At 47.0% G+C, this 20,542-nt stretch overlaps 1 protein-coding gene and 1 long non-coding RNA gene across 4 annotated transcripts in view; one reads left to right on the plus strand and one right to left on the minus strand.

Moving 5' to 3' along the window:
- Positions 1 to 18,414, minus strand: part of LOC308460467 (transmembrane protease serine 11A-like) — a 66,176-nt gene extending 47,762 nt beyond the window's left edge. For all 3 annotated transcript variants that reach the window (XM_080976914.1, XM_080976913.1, XM_080976912.1), the window contains exon 1: positions 18,035 to 18,414. The gene's annotated coding sequence lies outside the window, so the exon portion shown is untranslated. The remainder of the gene's footprint in view (positions 1 to 18,034) is intronic.
- Positions 1 to 20,542, plus strand: part of LOC308460687 — a 197,869-nt gene that overhangs the window by 107,419 nt on the left and 69,908 nt on the right. The window lies entirely within an intron of this gene.

Consider the following 20,542-nt stretch of genomic DNA (forward strand, 5'->3'; position numbering starts at 1 on the left):
ATGTTGAGATTATGTTCTATTTAAAGTTTATATGATGTGTGCCAATAGGAGCTTTAAAAAGTCCATAACTCTTCCTTCTTCAGGCTGATCGGGCTCACGTCATTGCTTATAAAAAGCAACAAATCCTGCAAAGATGTCATTATTACTAGTTTCTATGGGTATATACACGGAATTGAACTTCCTCTTTGTTCCCCTGCAAATTTGCAAGTAAACATACCCCCTTTGGTGCTGCTTCTGAAGTACTACAGTGGTACCTCAGTTTAAATACGCTTCAGGTTACATACGCTTCAGGTTACAGACTCCGCTAACCCAGAAATAGTGCTTCAGGTTAAGAACTTTGCTTCAGGATGAGAACAGAAATCATGCTCCAGCGGTGCGGCAGCAGCAGGAGGCCCCATTAGCTAAAGTGGTGCTTCAGGTTAAGAACAGTTTCAGGTTAAGTACAGACCTCCGGAACGAATTAAGTACTTAACCTGAGGTACCACTGTATTCTCATACTCTGTTTGGCCAAGACACTTCTAGTTTCCTGAGCCTTGTCACAATGAAATCACTGTTTGAGCCATGTCCCAGCCTCTCACTATAATGCCTAAAAATTAAAGTTGCCAGCCGCTGATCTCTTCTAACATCTTACGGCAGCCTTCAGTTGTTCAGCAACAACAACCCTGCCATGGAACTCCCAACTCAAAGGAACGTCTCCTGTTGCCTACTTGGTTATTACTTAGTGGACAGGATGAGGCATCCTTAGTCATAGCACACTAAGGCCAGCATATAAACTCTGGACCAGTACTTTTGATAACAATGATTAGATATACTGTCTGTCCTTCACCAGAAGTTCCTTAAGCTAAAGGTAAAGGGACCCCTGATCATGAGGTCCAGTCATGACCGACTCTGGGGTTGCGGCGCTCATCTCGCTTTATTGGCCAAGGGAGCCGGCGTACAGCTTCCGCGTCATGTGGCCAGCAGGACTAAGCCGCTTCTGGCGAACCAGAGCAGTGCACGGAAATGCCGTTTACCTTCCCGCCGGAGCGGTACCTATTTATCTACTTGCACTTTGACGTGCTTTCAAACTGCTAGGTTGGCAGGAGCAGGGACCGAGCAACGGGAGCTCACCCCGTTGCAGGGATTCGAACCGCCGACCTTCTGATCAGCAAGTCCTAGGCTCTGTGGCTTAACCCACAGCGCCACCTGCGTCCCTCCTGTTGCCTACTTGGTTATTATTTAGTTGACAGGATGAGGCATCCTTAGTCATAGCACACTAAGGCCAGCATATAAACTCTGGACCAGTACGCGTGATAACAATGATTAGATATACTGCCTGTCTTTCACCAGAAGGTCCTTAGGGCAGGTTATATCAAGAGAGCATCAAAAATATGTTACGGCATGAGGATGTATCTCTCTGGGCTCATGCCGCAAACACTGAGGCAACGGAGGAACTTTGGCAAGGAAGACTATGAGGAAAAGGCCCTTTGCACCATGAGGCTGCACTTAGCACAAATATCCTGGCCTCAGATACATCTATCCTATAGGAAGACCTGAGTGTGCTTCTCTTGAGAGCTTCCGTTGGTGCAAATAGATGCTTCCCCTCTGGAGGGCGGGGAGCAATTCTCAGCAGGAGAGGAAAGAGTTAAGCCCCCTCCCTGCATGCCATGGTCCCAATCCAGCTCATGGCTACTGTGGTTAAAGGGAGGGGGGGGAAACATCCTTTAAATGCATTGGTGCATTTCATATTGCAAAGCCAGAGAGCGTTGCTGAAAAAGAAACTCAGGGGTGGAGTTTGGTTGTACTGCATAACTTCCTGCCCTCCCCCCCCCCCTTTATGTACTGAAGTTCTCACCCTGGGCCAGCAGGGGGATACTGTAGCTAGTTTTCACTCAGGTCCACATATGCAAATAAGAAATTGAAAGTGACGTTCAGTCAGTGGCGTAGCGTGGGGGGTGCAGGGGGGGCCGGCCGCACCGGGTGCAACATCTGGGGGGTGCGCGCTCGCACTCGCAGCTCTCTGCCCCTACCTGGCTCACTCACTGTCTCTCACTGCAGTGCTGGCTGTGCGAATCCGATCCGAGCCGCTGGGTCCCCGCCCACTGTGGAGGGGGTGGGTGCCAGGCGTGCGGTGCGGAGAGAGAGCGAGGGACTATCTGGGGGAGGGACAGTGCAGCGGCCGCCCAGCGCAGCGCTGAGCGCGGGAGAGAACCACACCAGACCAGACCAGGCAGCAGCAAGAAGAAGCTGGCAGCGGCGGCAGGTTAGGGGTTGGGGGCGCAAATTACTTGCCTTGCCCCGGGTGCTGACAACCCACGCTACGCCGCTCCGTTCAGTGATTGGATAGTTACAGAAAGTGGTTGCTTTGTACTGGAGCTCTATATAAGCAGGTTGGCTGAACCCTTCAGTTCTGTTCTGGCCTGTGAATAAACAAGAGCTGTCTGAAGAATCGCTGTGTCGTCTGATACGTTCACCCACAACTTAACACCCCCCTCTGAAGCAAATACTAAGTTATGCAAAATAGAGAAAGGTGAAGAATAAATTACGCAAACTTGATTGGTTGGCGCAATTTATGTAGGTCGCAGGGGATGCCTTTTCTGGGCATGAAACGGGAGGCAAAATACTGAAATGCATCACACTGAAGAACGGAAAGGCTGGGTGCTGGAAGCAGGGTCTCAGAAGACCTGCTCTGTTTGAATCCTTGCCCTAGTTGACCAATCAAATACTGTCAGCCATCCCATGAAGCTGACGGGCAGCAGATTTACTTAATTACAAGTGCAAGAGGGGAAGCAAGGGCCACTTACATTCTCATCCTGCAGCTCTCAGGGAGCTAACCTCGTAGCACAGCAGAGCCTTTTCTGCTGTAACCAGAATAAAAACATGCAGGTTCCAGTGGCAAAGGCCTACCTGCCTAGCAGGTAGGGAGAGCAGGACATATAACACCAGTCTTGAAAGACCTATTGTTAAGTTGGGGAGAACATAGCAGACGACACAGCGATTTCTCCAGAGCAGCTCTTTATTTGTAAGCTGGACAGAACTGAACAGCAAACAGCTCAGCCGGCCTGCTTTTATAGGCAGCCGGCTGTCAACATTGTAGCAACAACAACCCAGGGTTTCCCGCCTAAAATAACTGACGTGGACCTGAGTGAAAACTATCTACAGTATCCCCCTGCTGGCCCAGGGTGAGAACTTCAGTACATAACACCTATACAGTGGTGCCCCGCAAGACGAATGCCTCGCAAGATGAAAAACGCGCAAGACAAAAGAGTTTTCCGTTTTTTGAGTCGTTCCACAAGACGAATTTCCCTATGGGCTTGCTTCGCAAGACGAAACGTCTTGCGAGTTCTTGCGAGTTTGTTTCCTTTTTCTTAAAGCCGCTAAGCCGTTAATAGTCGCTAAGCCGCTAAGCCGTTAATAGCCGCTAAGCCGCTAAGCCGCTAAGCCGCTAATAGCTGCTAAGCCACTAAGCCGCTAATAGCCGTGCTTCGCAAGACAAAAAAACCGCAAGACGAAGAGACTCGCGGAACGGATTAATTTCGTCTTGCGAGGCACCACTGTATATATAAAAAAGTGTCGTGAGGCCAATTTTTATTTATTTTAATAAATAAAAAGAGATTTTAGGGGTGTTTGAATGTTTTCTGTAGTTTTTCTGTGGTTTTATGTAGGTTTTATGTAGTTTTGTAGCAGTTTTATGTAGTTTTGTAGTAGTTTTATGTACTTTTTCAGTTTCATTGTTCTTCATGGGATAATGACAGTAAAGATATCGTATTTCATATTTATTATAAAAACACATATTTTTGCCATTTTGTCACCCCCTCAGTGATGACACCCGGGGTGACCCGCACCCACCGCAACCCCCTTCCTACGCCACTGCCCCATCCCTACCCATGCCTTCAAAATGTTCAGATGCACAGGGCACACACCCTCCAACTGCTTTTGGAGCATTTAAAGGAGCAGGACAGGTTTCTAGGTTGTAATCTGGGCATGTTTGCCGGAGTAAAGGCAGGGCTTATCCGCACTTAGCTTTCCGGGCTCAAGTGCAAGCTTTAAAACTCCATGTCAAGGGCGCCTTCCCTTTTCTTTTGCTCCGGAGATTTCCCTACAAAAACACACTCTCTAAAGCGTGACCAGAGCAAACAGAAATCTGCGGAAAACCCAAGTTAGCATTTGCTATGATTGAGTGATAAAGAGCGGGCTTTCACAGGGAGAGATCAGGGCAAATAAATGCTGAGCTTTTAAAGTACGGAACTGTATCTTGAAAGAGTGGGGCAAAAGTTGAGTGTGGAGAGATTAGTAGGGTTGCCCCCTTTTTTAGTTTTATTGTCTCTCTGCCTTTAACATGAAGCAGTTGAATGCTTCTTGAAATGAAAGTGAAGCCCATGGTGAGAAAAGGCTTCACTTGCTACATTTCTGTGTGTCAGTGTCAGCCAGGCCATTGTTTCCTTAAGGCTCGGTAGCAGGGGCAGTAAAGAAAGATAGCACATAGAGATGGGGAATAGACTTGCTACAATTCTCATGTAGGACCAGGTGCGCAGCCTGGGAGTCATTCTGGACTCACAGCTGTCCATGGAGGCGCAGGTTAAGTCTGTGTCCAGGGCAGCTGTCTACCAGCTCCATCTGGTACGCAGGCTGAGACCCTACCTGCCCGTGGACTGTCTTGCCAGAGTGGTGCATGCTCTAGTTATCTCCTGCTTGGACTACTGCAATGTGTTCTACGTGGGGCTACGTTTGGAGGTGACCCGGAAACTGCAGCTAACCCAGAACACGGCAGCTAGACTGGTGTCTGGGAGCGGCTGCCGAGACCACATAACACTGGTCCTAAAAGACCTACATTGGCTCCCAGTATGTTTCCAAGCACAATTCAAAGTGTTAGTGCTGACCTTTAAAGCCCTAAACGGCCTCGGTCCAGTATACCTGAAGGAGCGTCTCCACCCCCATCGTTCTACCTGGACACTGAGGTCCAGCGCCGAGGGCCTTCTGACGGTTCCCTCCCTGCGAGAAGTGAGGTTCAGGGAACCAGGCAGAGGGCCTTCTTGGTAGTGGTGCCTGCCCTGTAGAACGCCCTCCCGTCAGAGGTCAAGGAAATAAACAACTATCTGACTTTTAGAAGACATCTGAAGGCAGCCCTGTTTAGGGAAGTTTTTAATGTGTGCCATTTTATCATATTTTTAATATCCTGTTGGGAGCCGCCCAGAGTGGCTGGGGAGGCCTGGCCAGATGGGCAGGGTATAATAAATCATCATCATTATCTAAAGGGGAACTGATTTTAGAATGAATTGATTTTAGAATGCTGTATTGTTTTACTGTTGTTAGCCACTCTGAGCCCGGCTTTGGCTGGGGAGGGCAGGATATAAATAAAATTTTATTTTTATTATTAGTAACCTACTAAGTCAATTCACACTTTTGGAAGTGAACTGAACCATATCCACCTTTTGAAGTTCACACATCTCCCAAACTTGTCATGCAATTTTCTAGCCAAGGAATGCATACTTAGGCATATGCCTAAGCATGCAAGAATGCATTATGTTAGGGGAGATTGCTTTGCAAAAACGTGTAAAGAAATTTGCACTAAAATAGTGATGAATTTTCATGAGGATTTTTTAAAAATGTGAGCTGATGAAGAAATGTGGAGTAGTGAACTCAAGACTAGAAAAATGAGAAGCTGAAGCTGACATATCCCTCCTCCCTTGCACCTTGAGATGACCGCCCCATCTTAGCAGGAGAGCAACATCTGAAGGTAAAGGCAAGACTAGAAAAATGAGAAGCTGAAGATGACATATCCTTCCTCCCTTGCACCTTGAGATGACCGCCCCATCTTAGCAGGAGAGCAACATCTGAAGGTAAAGGCAAGGTGGTTAGCACTTGCTGAAATGAAATTTAAAGACCCCAGAAAAGGGGTTGGTTTAAAAAAATGGAATCAAAAGCAGTCATGATTCTGAGGAAAGAGGCATTAAAACAGATTTAAAATGTGCTTTAAAAAAAACCAAGTCACTATATTAGAAATTGGAATGGGGAGCTACAATTCCGGGGGTGCAAGCAAGAGGAAATCAGACAAGGCACTAAATAATAATAGCAGCAGCAGCAGCAGCAGCATCTTGTCACCCAATACAAACAGATGTCTCAAAGCAATCTACAACTCCATGGAATACAAAAACCACCAAAAAAACTAAAAACGAGAAAACGGAGTACAATAAATAAAGCTTCCTGAAGTGCTCTTCCAGCAATTCTATTAAAACGACAAGTCCTTTAGTCCAAAATGATGACTCTAATCATCTTCATTGCTGTTTTACTAAAGGGGAAATCTTTGTGAATTAACAATAAAATAAGAAAAGTAAACGGCAAGGAAGGGCAGGAGAAAAACAACCACCCAATTAAAGTACTATGTGCTGAGAACGAAGGGAACCTGGTGTTGATGCCTTGATTGATTGATTGATTGACTGACTGACTGACTGACTGACTGATTGATTGATTGATTATTACTCTACTGCAGAGAAAGGGCAGGAAAACAGAGCAACAGGATCCACCAGGGAAGCAATAATAAGTGCAACCATGAGAGGTGGGAGAAAGGAAAAGCAGCGAGATTCCCACCGACTAAAGGCTCATCTACGTTTACCTTGAAAAACCCAAACTGCTGTTTGTTCCGATTCAGCCGTAACAACTGGGTTTTCCTGGGGAAAGCAGCAGGGCAAAAAATGGCGCACAGATACGAACCAGGAAGCTTAGCAAGCACAGGACAAGAGGTTAAGTGTGAGTGAGCCCCAGGTCATACCCATTGAGTGGACGGAACATTATAGAACGTACTTGTAATACTTCTCGTGTGCAGAATACTGGGTTGCAGATCTGGATGTAGCAAGCAAGCAAAACGGCAAACTCCGCCTGGAAGCTGTTGCTTTTAAAAATATATCTAGGGAGAGTTTAAATGCCACTGTGTACCTTGCGTAGTTTGGCACCAAGAGTAGGAAAAATGATCTGCGAGAAAACCAATCAAAATAAAAACTGGGAGAGGCTTCTTTTAAAAAAAATAAAATGCATGTGATTTGTCTTTGTTATAATGCTAAGGCACTTCGCTACCCCTTCATGAGAGGTTCAGCAATCTATGAGGAAGGGAACATTTGCATGCTGAAACCGTGCCATCTTGGTTTTTTTAAATAAATAAAATTCAAAGGATTCCCCCTTTTCTTTCCTCTTTGGCAAACGCGTTTCGGTTTTTTCCCTCCAGAACACTGCAGGAAGTGAGGTTCTTAGCATCCTGTCTTGACGGCACTGGTGTCATTCTTTCACAACTGTTGAACTACTGCCAAGAGAGAGAGAGAGAGACCAGGATCACCTGATGCACATTGACGTGGCCTTTAGTGGCAGATTAATCCTCTCTGCAACAGGGTTCTGTTTTTCTTCCTCAAAGCGGTGTAATAATAGCACGGGGTAAGTAAGGGAGGAGGCAGCAAAGTGGTGACCTCAGCAAACCAGGGGTACAGAAAGGGGGATGCGGTGGGGGCGGTTCGCCCCGGGTGTCATCCCGGGGGGGGGTGACAAAATCCCCCCAGGGCAGGTTGCGTCGCTTTGCCACAATCAACCCCCTGCCAGGAGGATCACGCCGCCTTGCTGTGATCGGACCCCCCACTGGGAAGATTGCGCCATTGCGCCGCAATCGGCCCCCCTCCGCCACTGCACCACACTCCGTTCCTGAGTCCCGAAAGATTTAGGGTGCAGTTCTTAAAATATAATTCGTCTCTCTCAAAGTCAAACCTAGCCTGCCACACTTTCCTTCAGCGTGTATCAGGATCCAAAGGGGGTCTTGAGCATATAGTATGAGAGGGGAAGGATGTGGTGTCATGGTTAGAGTGTTGGACCAGAAACTGGGAGACCAGTCTTCAAATCCCTACTTGGCCACTAAGTTCACTGGGTGACCTTGGGCCAGACACCATCTCTCAGCCTAACCCAACCATGGACACCACCTGCAGCTCCTTGGGGGAAATGGTGGCTTAATAATAAAATAAATAAACTTAGCCAACTCTCAGGGCTGTCTTAAGCATATGTGGCACCGGGGTGCAAATATCCACCTGGCGCCCCCCCCCCCCCCGGTTTCCCAGTCCCAGGCGCGCAGGAAGGCAGAGCTGGCCGGCCATATCAGTGTCTTGCTGGCTAGGTTGCCCCTGAACTCGCGGCATAGAGCCGCCCGCAGCAGAAGAGCTCACCGCGGTGCTCAGACAGGTGGGCTCTTCCCTGGACTCAACTCTCAGGCCCCGGACTCTCAGCCTGGCACCCCTGAGAGCCCGGCGCCCGGGTGCCCTGCACCCCAGCACCTATGGGTAAGACGGCCCTGCCAACTCCGGAAGGGATTACAGGGAGGCCAGACTTCGCTATACAGACAGACAAGAGCAGATCAGGTAATATTTCCCTGACCCGTTAACAGAGATATGCTGAGCTCCAGCTGAATCCAAGGTAGATTCTGAGAATATGGAACAATCCATTGAGAAGGTCTCCTACATGGGTCACCTTGAAATAAACAGGAGCACAACACCTGTTGGTGAATTATTACTGCTCAGGCAGACGAAAAGGTAAAATGCTTTTTAATGTGTCATACATTCTAATTTCCTGAATAAATTTGCCCTCCGTTGAAGCTTATTGGGCGCTGTGGTCTAAACCACTGTCCCATCTCCTGCCAACCAAGTACTTCGAAAGCACACCATTGCAAGCAGATAAATAAGTATAGTGGTACCTCGGGTTACATACGCTTCAGGTTACAGACTCCGCTAACCCAGAAATAGTACCTCAGGTGAAGAACTTTGCTTCAGGACGAGAACAGAAATCGTGCTCCAGCGGTGCAGCGGCAGCAGGAGGCCCCATTAGATAAAGTGGTGCTTCAGGTTAAGAACAGTTTCAGGTTAAGAACGGACCTCCGCAACGAATTAAGTACTTTACCTTGACCTTTACATTCTTATTTCCTGAACAAATTTGCTCTCTGTTGAGGTTTATTGGGTTGCAGTCCAAATTATGTGGATGGCAATGGTAGTACAGTGATATCTTGGGATGTGAACAGAATCCGTTCTGGAGCCCCGTTCGGATCCTGAATGGAACGTAAGACGCGACGGCGCATCTGCACGTGTGCGGGTCGCGTTTTGACACTTCCACGCATGCGCGTGACATCATTTTGAGCGTCTGCGCATGCGCAAGCGGCGAAACCCGGAAGTAACGCACTCCGTTACTTCCGGGTTGCCACAGAGTGCAACCGAAAGTGCTCAACCTGAAACACATTCAACCCGAGGTATGACTGTACTCAGTAGAGTGGCAGAGTCACGGCCACATCCATAGCTCTGTTGCTCACGCCAAGCAGCATGAAAGGGGCAACAGGAACATATGTCTCTTCACCATGTCAGCTCTCAGGCAGGTGCCTGAGCCCCCCCACACACACACTTGGGGGCTTTCAACTGGCTGCTGTCTTTGACACTTGGATTCCTAGAGAGCAACTGCTCTTCACCAAAGCCAACACCTTTAAGATACATTGACCATGAAGATGGAAGGACCAAGAGGTACAATTAACCATTGGTCATGTTTGTCTCAAGACCGAGATAAACCCCCCTTTTTAAGAGGATAATTACACAGCAGTTCATATGAGCAAAAGCCTTGGATACAATATTTTACGTCTGGGCTCATGCCTTATGTGGACACTACAGGTTCAGACAATATGGTTTGGGCCTTCATTTCTGGTCTCGAGGAAATATTTCCATAGTTGCCAGGCGAGGTGGAGTAGCTTGTTCAAAGACAAATTACAGGCAGAACAGGTGGAGTTACAGGTTGTATGGAGGTACACATCTCCATATGAACTTGCCTGGGCTTTGAGATCTTCTGGGAGGCCTCTCTCTTGCTCCTGCCACCTTCAGAGGCATGTGAGGACATGAGAGATGGCCTTCTCAGTGGCTGTTCCCAGCCTGTGGAACTCCCTTCCATGGAAGGCTGGATTGACCTCCTCTCAACTTTCATTTTGCTGGCAGACAGATTTTTGTTTTGTTTTGTTTTGTTCCAACAGGTCTTCGGCTGTTGTGGCAGGGTCTTCTGAGGATAGGCATTACACGCACAAAGAGAGAGGGATTGCTGCTTTTAAATGGTTTTAGTGTTTTAGTGCAGATTTTAGTAGGGTTATTTATTTAACTTGCTTTTTTTAATATTTATCTTCATTGTGTGTGTTTTAGTTGCATCCGTTTTAATTTATGCTGTGAGCTGCCTTAGGTTCTGTATTAGGAGAAAGGAAGGATATAAATAAATAAGATAGGAGTTATGTAACAGGTGTCAAGCGGTTTGAATGTACAGTCATACCTCGGGTTACAGACGCTTCAGGTTGCGCGTTTTCGGGTTGCGCACCGCGCCAAACCCAGAAGTACCGGAATGGGTTACTTCTGGGTTCCGGTGCTCGCGCATGCGCAGAAGCATCAAATCGCGACCTACGTGTGCACAGACGCAGTGCTGTGGGTTGCGAATGTGCCTCCCGCACGGATCACGTTTGCAACCCGAGCATCCAATGTACAAACAGTGTACAAACAACATTTTATTCTAGACTCAATGGAGACTAAGTACTACCTAGGTAGTCCACGCACACTCTAGATCAGGCTTCCTTCACCTCGGTCCTCCAGATGTTTTGAGACTACAATTCCCATCATCCCTGACCACTGGTCCTGCTAGCTAGGGATTAGGGGAGTTGTAGGCCAAAAACATCTGGAGGGCCAAGGTTGAGGAAGCCTGCTCTAAATCTGTGGCATATTCTGCATCCCTTAAAAGTGCTTCTTGAGAAACCGGCCTCATTCTGAAAAGGAAAGCTCGTTGCTGGTTGATTTTGCCTTGCTCAGCAGCATGTCCCTTTGAAATGACATTTTGGGTCACCACTTCCTTCTTCATTCACCTGGAGCTTGTGCAGGATAGAAAAGACATTGCTAGCCTAATGAAGGCGAGAGTTTTTAAATGGTATCAAGTAAGCATATCTGGCACCTTCACTATACAGTGGTACCTCAGTTTATGAATGATTCGGTTGACGAACTCCGCAAACCAGAAGTGTCCTGGTTTGCGAACTTTACCTTGGTCTACGAACAGAATCCGAACAGTGGAAGGGCACCGGTGGTGAGAGGCCTCATTAGGGAAAGCACGCCTCAGTTTAAGAAAGGTTTCGGTTTAAGAATGAACTTCCAGAACGGATTAAGTTCATAAACCGAGGTACCACTGTAGAGTTTTCTTCCAATGCTGACAATGTAGCTCTTTACATCTGACACTTAAGCTGTATATTTGTCAAACCCACCCTGTTCTTGTGATGGTATTTTGTTCTGAACCATTTTTTAATGTTTTTAAAAAATGGTTTCAACCTGCCCTGGGGGCATTAGGGGAAAGGGTGAGCAAATATTAATACTACTACTACCAGTGGTAGTAAATTTTGCCTCAGGAAGGCTGACCTGAAAGCTCTGCTTTCAGTCCTTCCATAAAATGGCCAAATGAGACCTGGAGGTGCTTTGTTGTTGTTTAGTCGTGTCCGACTCTTCGTGACCCCATGGACCAGAGCACGCCAGGCACTTATGTCTTCCACTGCCTCCCGCAGTTTGGTCAAACTCATGCTGGTAGCTTCGAGAACACTGTCCAACCATCTCGTCCTCTGTCGCCCCCTTCTCCTTGTGCCCTCCATCTTTCCCAACATCAGGGTCTTTTCCAGGGAGTCTTCTCTTCTCATGAGGTGGCCAAAGTATTGGAGCCTCAGCTTCACGATCTGTCCTTCCAGTGAGCACTCAGGGCTGATTTCCTTAAGAATGGATACGTTTGATCTTCTTGCAGTCCATGGGACTCTCAAGAGTCTCCTCCAGCACCAGAATTCAAAAGCATCAATTCTTCGGCGATCAGCCTTCTTTATGGTCCAGCTCTCACTTCCATACATCACTACTGGGAAAACCAGTATGCTAGCTATGACTAAACCATTAAATTCCCATTGTTTTTACTGTAACCATCAGCGCAGCTAAAAGGCAGGGCATGGCAGGCAAACCGGGTGCCGAGGTGGCTGCATGTTCATTGCCATTGCGTAACGCGGGGCTGAGGTTCTGATTCATGTAAGCACGATGAGGAGTACCTATTTCAGGGCTGACCCAGCAGAGAGAGGTGGAACGAGAGCTGGCTCTGCCTCAAGAAACATCACATCCAGAGTTTCCGGGGTTCACCTGAGGCTGCTCAAGGTGACTGGCTCCAGGAAGATGTAGCAGATAAGATTTGACTTCACACTCAAGTCTGACAGAATTAGCAGGAACGTGTGTGACCTGCCCTCTTTCCTTCCTGTACATATGTATGGGGAAAGCTCCACTCAGCCATCCTGAAACATGTTGCAGTCTCTGTGTGAGGGAGGAAAGCAAGTCCTCACCTTTTCACCCCACCCTCACAGTTGTGCCCCACAACGGCCTTGCCTCAAGGCTAACTGCGCTTGCCAAAGGCCCCATGTTGGAACCCTGAGCTACCCCATAGTCCTCACTCCTACAACATCAATACAGCAACACTAGACTGCTATGTAAGGACGCAGGTGGCGCTGTGGTCTAAACCACTGAGCCTCTTGGGCTTGCCGATCAGAAGGTCGGTGGTTCGAATCCCCGTGACGGGGTGAGCTCCCGTTGCTCGGTCCCTGCTCCTGCCCACCTAGCAGTTCGAAAGCACGTCCAAGTGCAAGTAGATAAATAGGTACCGCTCCAGTGGGAAGGTAAACAGCGTTTCCGTGCACTGCTCTGGTTTCGCCAAAAACGGCTTAGTCATGCTGGCCACATGACCCGGAAAAACTGCCTGCGGACAAACGCTGGCTCCCTCGGTCTGTAAAGCAAGATGAGCGCCGCAACCCCAGAGTCGTCTGCAACTGGATTTAACTGTCAGGGGTCCTTTACCTTTACCTTTACCTTTACTAGTCTGCTATGTAGGGCTGGCATAGCCCACACTATCTGAAGCAGAATGCCTGCTCACTGCAATATGGATATACAGTGGTACCTGGGGGTTAAGAACTTAATTCGTTCTGGAGGTCCGTTCTTAACCTGAATCTGTTCTTAACCTGAAGCACCACTTTAGCTAATGAGGCCTCCTGCTGCTGCTGCACCGCCAGCGTGCGATTTTTGTTCTCATCCTGAAGCAAAGTTCTTAACCCGAGGTACTATTTCTGGGTTAGCAGAGTCTGTAACCTGAAGCGTATGTAACCCAAGGTACCACTGTACTAATGGTGGATTTCATTTGCATTCGTATTAGAATAATGTTTACCAAGGTCTGCATGTCCGATTTTGTCACCTGAGGTGAGAGCAGTAAGAAGAAGAAGAAGAAGAAGAAGAAGAAGAAGAAGAAGAAGAAGAAGAGTTTGGATTTGATATCCCGCCTTTAACTCCCCTTCAGGAGTCTCAAAGCGGCTAACATTCTCCTTTCCCTTCCTCCCCCACAAAAAACACTCTGCGAGGTGAGTGGGGCTGAGAGACTTCAGAGAAGTATGACTGGCCCAAGGTCACCCAGCAGCTGCATGTGGAGGAGTGGGGAATCGAACCCAGTTCACCAGATTACGAGACTACCGCTCTTAACCACTACACCACACTGGCTCACCAGCTGTTGCCTTGTCCCTGCCAAAGTCCTGCTTACAGGGTTCTCACAGTGGCAACTTTCAGATTTCGGTGGTGGGTCCCTGCTACCATGGAAGACGTGGCAGCAGCTTCTCACTTCTCTGGTGGGATTGGGAAGCAGGGGCAGATCTACTAGGAAACTAATGATGCTTAAGCTTCAGGCCCCCAATCCCAGAGCGGCCCCAGAAACAGGTTTTGTCCATATTGCTTAAAAGTGTTGGGTCTAGTAGACCCAATCTGAGCCGTGTAACTCAAATTGATTCATAGAATCATAGAGTTGGAATAGACCACAAGGGCCATCGAGTCCAACCCCCTGCCAAGCAGGAAACACCATCAGAGCACTCCTGACATGTGGTTGTCAAGCCTCTGCTTAAAGACCTCCAAAGAAGGAGACTCCACCACACTCCTTGGCAGCAAATTCCACTGTCGAACGGCTCTTACTGTCAGGAAGTTCTTCCTAATGTTTAGGTGGAATCTTCTTTCTTGTAGTTTGGATCCATTGCTCCATGTCCGCTTCTCTGGAGCAGCAGAAAACAACCTTTCTCCCTCCTCTATATGACAGCCTTTTATATATTTGAACATGGCTATCATATCACCCCTTAGCCTCCTCTTCTCCAGGCTAAACATGCCCAGCTCCCTTAGCCGTTCCTCATAAGGCATTGTTTCCAGGCCTTTGACCATTTTGGTTGCCCTCCTCTGGACCCGTTCCAGTTTGTCAGTGTCCTTCTTGAACTGTGGTGCCCAGAACTGGACACAGTACTCCAGGTGAGGTCTGACCAGAGCAGAATACAGTGGCACTATTACTTCCCTTGATCTAGATGCTATACTCCTATTGATGCAGCCCAGAATTGCATTGGCTTTTTTAGCTGCCGCGTCACACTGTTGGCTCATGTCAAGTTTGTGGTCAACCAAGACTCCTAGATCCTTTTCACATGTACTGCTCTCAAGCCAGGTGTCACCCATCTTGTATTTGTGCCTCTCATTTTTTTTGCCCAAGTGCAATACTTTACACTTCTCCCTGTTAAAGTTCATCTTGTTTGTTTTGGCCCAGTTCAAACATTCATTTCTTCAATTCATTTCTTGTTGCATATATTTCATCAATCCCAAAGCTCCCATTTGCCAGAAGTTGCTTAGTCATGCTGGCCACATGACCCGGAAGCTGTACGCCGGCTCCCTCAGCCAGTAAAGCGAGATAATAATAATAATAATAATAATAATAATAATAATAATTTTTTATTTATACCCCGCCCTCCCCAGCCAAGGCCGGGCTCAGAGCGGCTTACAAGCAATAATAAAAACAAGATGAATGATTACAACTTAAAAACAAAAAATAAAATACAACATTAAAATATTGGAACATTAAAATATTAAAATGTAGCCTCATCACAGGAGGATGAGCGTCGCAACCCCAGAGTCGGCCACGACTGGACCTAATGGTCAGGGGTCCCTTTACCTTTTATTGCTTACAGTGGTGGAAATAGGCTAAATGAGTAGTGACTTTGGAGCAGCCAGACTGACTTTCCATCATATCCTCTCATACTTTATGCGCTCTGCTGCCTGACCTATCTCTGTCCTGCTGGGCAACAGAGCTGCGGGCAGCAATAAAACAAAAGATGGTGATGAACAGGCAACATGGCAAAGCAATTAGAGCTTTCCGCTTCTCCATGCAATTAAAAAAATAAAATTGCAATTATAGGTCTAAGCCGAACGGTGTGCATGGTAGATTGGATCCTGAGGATTTAAGCCTGTGGTTAAGATGGAAGAGCAACTTTTGTACCCTATGGCTTCGGCTCATTTTCTTGTTTAGGTTTTGAAGTTTGTAGAGTTTGTTAAGCCTTCCCCTCAGGACTAGACTTCAAAGATACTGAGGAAGAAAGGAGAGGAAGAAAGCCATGAGACAGAAGGAAGATGAATGGAAAGGGCGAGGAAAAAGAAAGGAAGGGAGCTAATAGCACAGCACTGCGAGGATTGCACTGAATTGCTGAAACTCTCTCATAAGTAAGCTCTCTGATAAAGCCGAATGATTCAATTGACGTGTGTTAAGGATGTGCGCTATTTTTACTTGACAGTCCTAAAAACCATAAGGTAAGGACAGCCTGCTAGATCCAGCGTTCTTCTCTCAAGGTGGCTGAACGGTTGCTTGGGCAAAACCAGCAATCAGGATTCGAACACAAGACCCCTTTCCCCTCTTGTGGCATTTAGAAGCATAGCTGACTCCAACTGTGGATACAGAAAATAGCCATCCACAGTCTAATCCTCTTTTAAGGCCACCCAACATGGTGGCCATCACTTCCTCCATTGCTTAATTGTGCATTCAAGATCCGCCTTGAATCTTCCAACATTCACAAGCCAATTGGGGAAATGCAGTTCCTGCAAGGCAGTGGCTTTCCAAACTGCAAAGGTGCAGCCCTCCCTTACGACTTAATTCAACCATGGGGAGGTGTTTGCTTCCCTTCTGTTTAACTCCAGCTGTGGCCTTGCACTGCTTTCTGTTGCCAATGCACCAAAGCCGTAGCATAGAAGCAGCCCGTGGCCAGTCATCGGGTGGCCGTGGGGCAGGGCAGGGTAGCAGGGCAGGTGGATATTTCTGTCCTCCCAAACCTTCATGCAAAGTTTAGGGGGGGGTGTCTCTTACCTAAGCTTCCCCACTCCCATTTTGGCTTTCCAGCACACCTGGATTTATGGATGCACTACATAACTAGAAAAGGGAATGATGATAATAATAATAATAGTAATAATAATAATAATTTATTTATACCCCACCCATCTGGCTAGGCTTCCCCAGCCACTCTGGGCGGCTTCCAACAAAACACTAAAATACAATAACCTATTAAACATTAAAAGCTTCCCTAAACAGGGCTGCCTTCAGATGTCTTCTAAAAGTTTGGTAGTTAATTTTCTCTTTGACATCTGGTGGGAGGGTGTTCCACAGGGCGGGTGCCACTACCGAGAAGGCCCTCTGCCTGGTTCCCTGTAACTTGGCTTCTCGCAGCGAGGGAACCGCCAGAAGGCCCTCGGCACTGGACCTCAGTGTCCGGGCTGAACAATGGAGGGCAGAATGATAACCAAACAATAGAAGACTAGCCAATCAACATAAGGCAACGTAAGCTACCAGACAGTCCAAGCATGAGAGTCACATGAGGTTTACAATCCAACAGTGCACAACCATAACGTAAGTGCCATAAGAAATGCCTCTGGATGAACAAGTAGAACAGCATTTTTCCTAGGGGCAAACTATTGTTCTTGGAATTCTGGGAACCAGTTTTATCTGTGCAATAGACAGTCCTTCCTCGAGGAAAAATCTCTGGATCCTACATCCCAAACCCTAAGAACGCAAGGGCTGCCTGACTCGATCCGGGCATCCATCTACTTCAACATTTCCACTCCAGCAACAGTCCTTCAGACTATTTAAAATGTTTAAGGCCCTCTTTTCCACACACTTTCACGACCTCATGAGGAAACGTTGCAATATAATAATTCAAAACACACAGAGAAAATCACTGCAATAATAGTTTCAACAGAACATCATGTCAGCAGCAGCAATCGAGAAAGCAGTTTTAAGGCTATCCAGCAGCCCAGATGCCTTTTGAAGCTCACAAGCAAAGACTCCTTGTTCTTTTGATAGCCGCTTTGCTGTAGGATCGTATGCCAATATTGTGAAAGAAAGAAACAAATAAAACAAATGCCAAGGATATAAAACAAACAAATAAATCCTGTGTTTTCCCCGCTCCCAAACACTTGATGCTCAACATATATAGACAGCCTGGACACAGAGACTTTGCAGAACTCAGTTGTCACAAGCAAGTGTTCATTTATCAGGGGAAAGATAGCAAAGTCCTAAACAGAGGGGGAATTTGTACAGAAAGATAAAGGAATCATTATATCCAGTAGTAAAATGCAGTACAGTGAGAGCATTGACGTGTTCACACAAGAAATCCCAGTGAATTTGGGCTTGAACCCCAGTGTCTGTGCCCCAAACCGCAGCCTCGTTTTCTCCTTTTCTTAACTGCTCCTCTCCCCTGAAATCCCATACAGACAGCAGTCTCCGCAGCAGAGAGAGAGAGAGAGAGAGAGAGAGAGAGAGAGAGAGATGAGGCAATGCATTCTCACATGTCTGTCACACTTCCATATCCCTTGTAAATGTATACAGCAGTCAGAGGGTGGTCAGTCCACTGAATGAGTGCCAGCCAGGGGCAAGGTCTCTTCTTGCTTTTTCCTCAGCCGTTTTCGCTGCCTTAATACTTTCTCCCAGTAACAAGAAAGAAAGAAAGCACCTACTAGGAAAGTCTACTTTTCATACAAATTATACAACCAGAGAGGCACAGCCAGTTGGAGGGGGGTGGTGTGGAAACAGCCTCCCAAACTCTGGCAGGGAATCCAAACTGTTGCAATGTCAACCTCTGCCTCCTTGTCGAAAACCATCCACAGTTTTTAAAAAGTAAAAGAGTTCTTACCTGCAGGTACTGATTGTAGCTGAGGAGCCCTCGCCTCCACTGGGCGACATTCACAGCAGGTTGTGTGGCATGATCACTGTGAACATTTGATGCTTTATGGGGCTGGATTAGGATTAAAAAAACGAAGCCACCAACATGATAGATAAAACAAGTTGGACAAGTCACGGTGACAAGCGATTCACCTCGTTGTAAGATTTCAAGGCAGGACTCATAACCATAACAGTGCCTTATGCTTAATAATAATGCCTTTCTTTCAAGAAACTTGGCGACTTTGACAAGCAATAACTCATTGCACCTTGCAACACAACCGCAGAGAGGTTGGTAAACACAAATTTGGGGAGCCGTGGAAAGCTTTACAGGGAGCGGAGAGGGGGGGAAAAACTCCCTTCTGCTGGCCAAGCAAGATCAAATAAAGAAGACATTTGGCAGAACAGAATGAAACAAAGAATTTACAAAGAGTTCCCAGGAAGCTGGCATTAGAAAATGATGGATGTCTTTTTAGTGTGGTCACCTGTAAATCAAAGGAACCAGACAGATTTATAACCGCTGGGAATCTGGACCATTGATTCCCATGGAATTTGACTTTACCTCCATGTCAAAACCAGGTTAAAGCTGGTTTGGGTCCTGTTGCAATTCCCAAAATGGGGGCCCAACCCTCACCCCCAGGAATGCATTAAACAAGGTACCATAAAATATGTCTTGTGGTAACTTAAACGCTATGAGGTTTAGAACGATATAAACTTTCAGGAACTACAAAAATATGCCGAGCCCATCAGGTTTCAGAACTTGCAGCGAAACACAAACAAAAAACGTTTTGCCAAACTGGAAATCAGAGTGACGTGCTTTCATTTTAAAAACAACCCCCCCCTTTTTTTCCCCTACTTTGCTTTCTCAAGTAAAATAGTAAGGAAAAGCATAAGGCCACTATTTTTACTAATTGCCCAGTAAAAGAATAAAACCTGCTCCCACTTTCCAAAGCTCTGCCCCAAAGATAAAACCAGGGTTTTGTTTTCCCCAGCCAGAACTCAGTTCCAGCACCTCTTAGGTGAGCCTAAGAGAACAAAGGAGGCGTTCATTGTGAGTTCCGGCTCCTCTTTTTCTATAAAAATAGCACTGGATAAATCCTATGGTAAATAAAAAATCCAAGGAGGAGTAGAAAGTTTTGCAGCTGGGTGGGACACTTCCTTCTGCTGGCCAAAACCAGAATTCTTTAAATCCTTTAAAAAATAAATAAATATTTCTAATAAATGTTGTTAACATTATCTTTTGATTCTGCAAACCTGTGCCCACTTGCCTGGGAGGAAACCTCAGTGTACACAAAGAAACTTACCATATTTTTCCGTCTATAAGACAGCCCCATGTATAAGACACCCTCTATTTTGGAGGACTCAGATTTAAGAAAATGGGGAGATACACTATCCGTGTATAAGACGCCCCCTAATTTTTGACATTATTTATTAGGGAAAACCCTAGTCTTATACACGGAAAAATACAGTACTTTCCAGAAAGACATATATACCACTGCACAACTAGACTTCAGTGCCTTTTGCAGCAGTATGCATGCCTAATCCTCTCTGCAAGTTTTCACATTTTGCCTTTGTGATTGGGTGGCGGTGCTCTTTAATTGGATGCCAGTGTGCTTGCCTTGGTAATAGACTGGATTGGAGCCAACAAACTGAAGCTCAATCCAGGTGAGACTGAGACAATGTGAGTGGGTGGTTCCCTAGACTGGAGGGATGGGGGTGGCCTGCTCTTGATGGGGGTGGCCTGCTCTTGATGGGGTTACACTTCCTCTGAAGGAGCCGATATGCAGCTTTTGGATCCATTGGTGCCACTTGAGGGCCAAGTGGCCACAGCGGTGCAGAGTGCCTTCCATCAGCTTCTGCTGGTGGCCCAGCTGCGCCCTTATCCGGACAGGTATAGCCTAACTTCTGGGGCCTACGCTCTGATAACATATAGATTAGATTAATCAGGTCCTCCCTTAAAGAGGGGATGTGTTGCGGTGGGACCTGGCAACCTAACCCTGTGTTGTGGGTGGGTACGTTTGGAGAGCCACAACACCCGATTGGTAGGTCCCTTGATGCAGGGTTCAATCAGGCCAATGGGGCGCAGCCTTAATGGATCAAGAGACCTATTTATGCCCATGCACGTGACCCAGAGCTTCCTCTTTCGGCTCGTGCATCGGAACACCCGCCCACCTCTCCCTGCATTTAGGGTATTTTGCGATTGACCTTGCTCTGCCGTCGTGTGTCGTCTGTCGTTGGGACAGGGGCACAGCAGGAATTTCCCCCACTTGGCTGATTGGCTGTTGCCATTTGGGTTTCGCCTGCCGGAAATCGTCACAACTTGTAAGGTTGCGGATAGGCTCTGGTTCAGGTGATAGGGATGGGAGAACGCTCTCACCATCCCTATGTGAAGGGTATTCCGTTAAAGGAATCCAGGGACTCGATGGTTTGGTCAACCCCTGAGAAGGGGTTGTGCCCGTGCCTGAGTCCAGGAGGACATTTG

The sequence above is a fragment of the Podarcis pityusensis genome (genome assembly GCF_964106645.2).
Source record: "Podarcis pityusensis genome assembly, chromosome: 13".
Classification (NCBI taxonomy): domain Eukaryota; kingdom Metazoa; phylum Chordata; class Lepidosauria; order Squamata; family Lacertidae; genus Podarcis; species Podarcis pityusensis.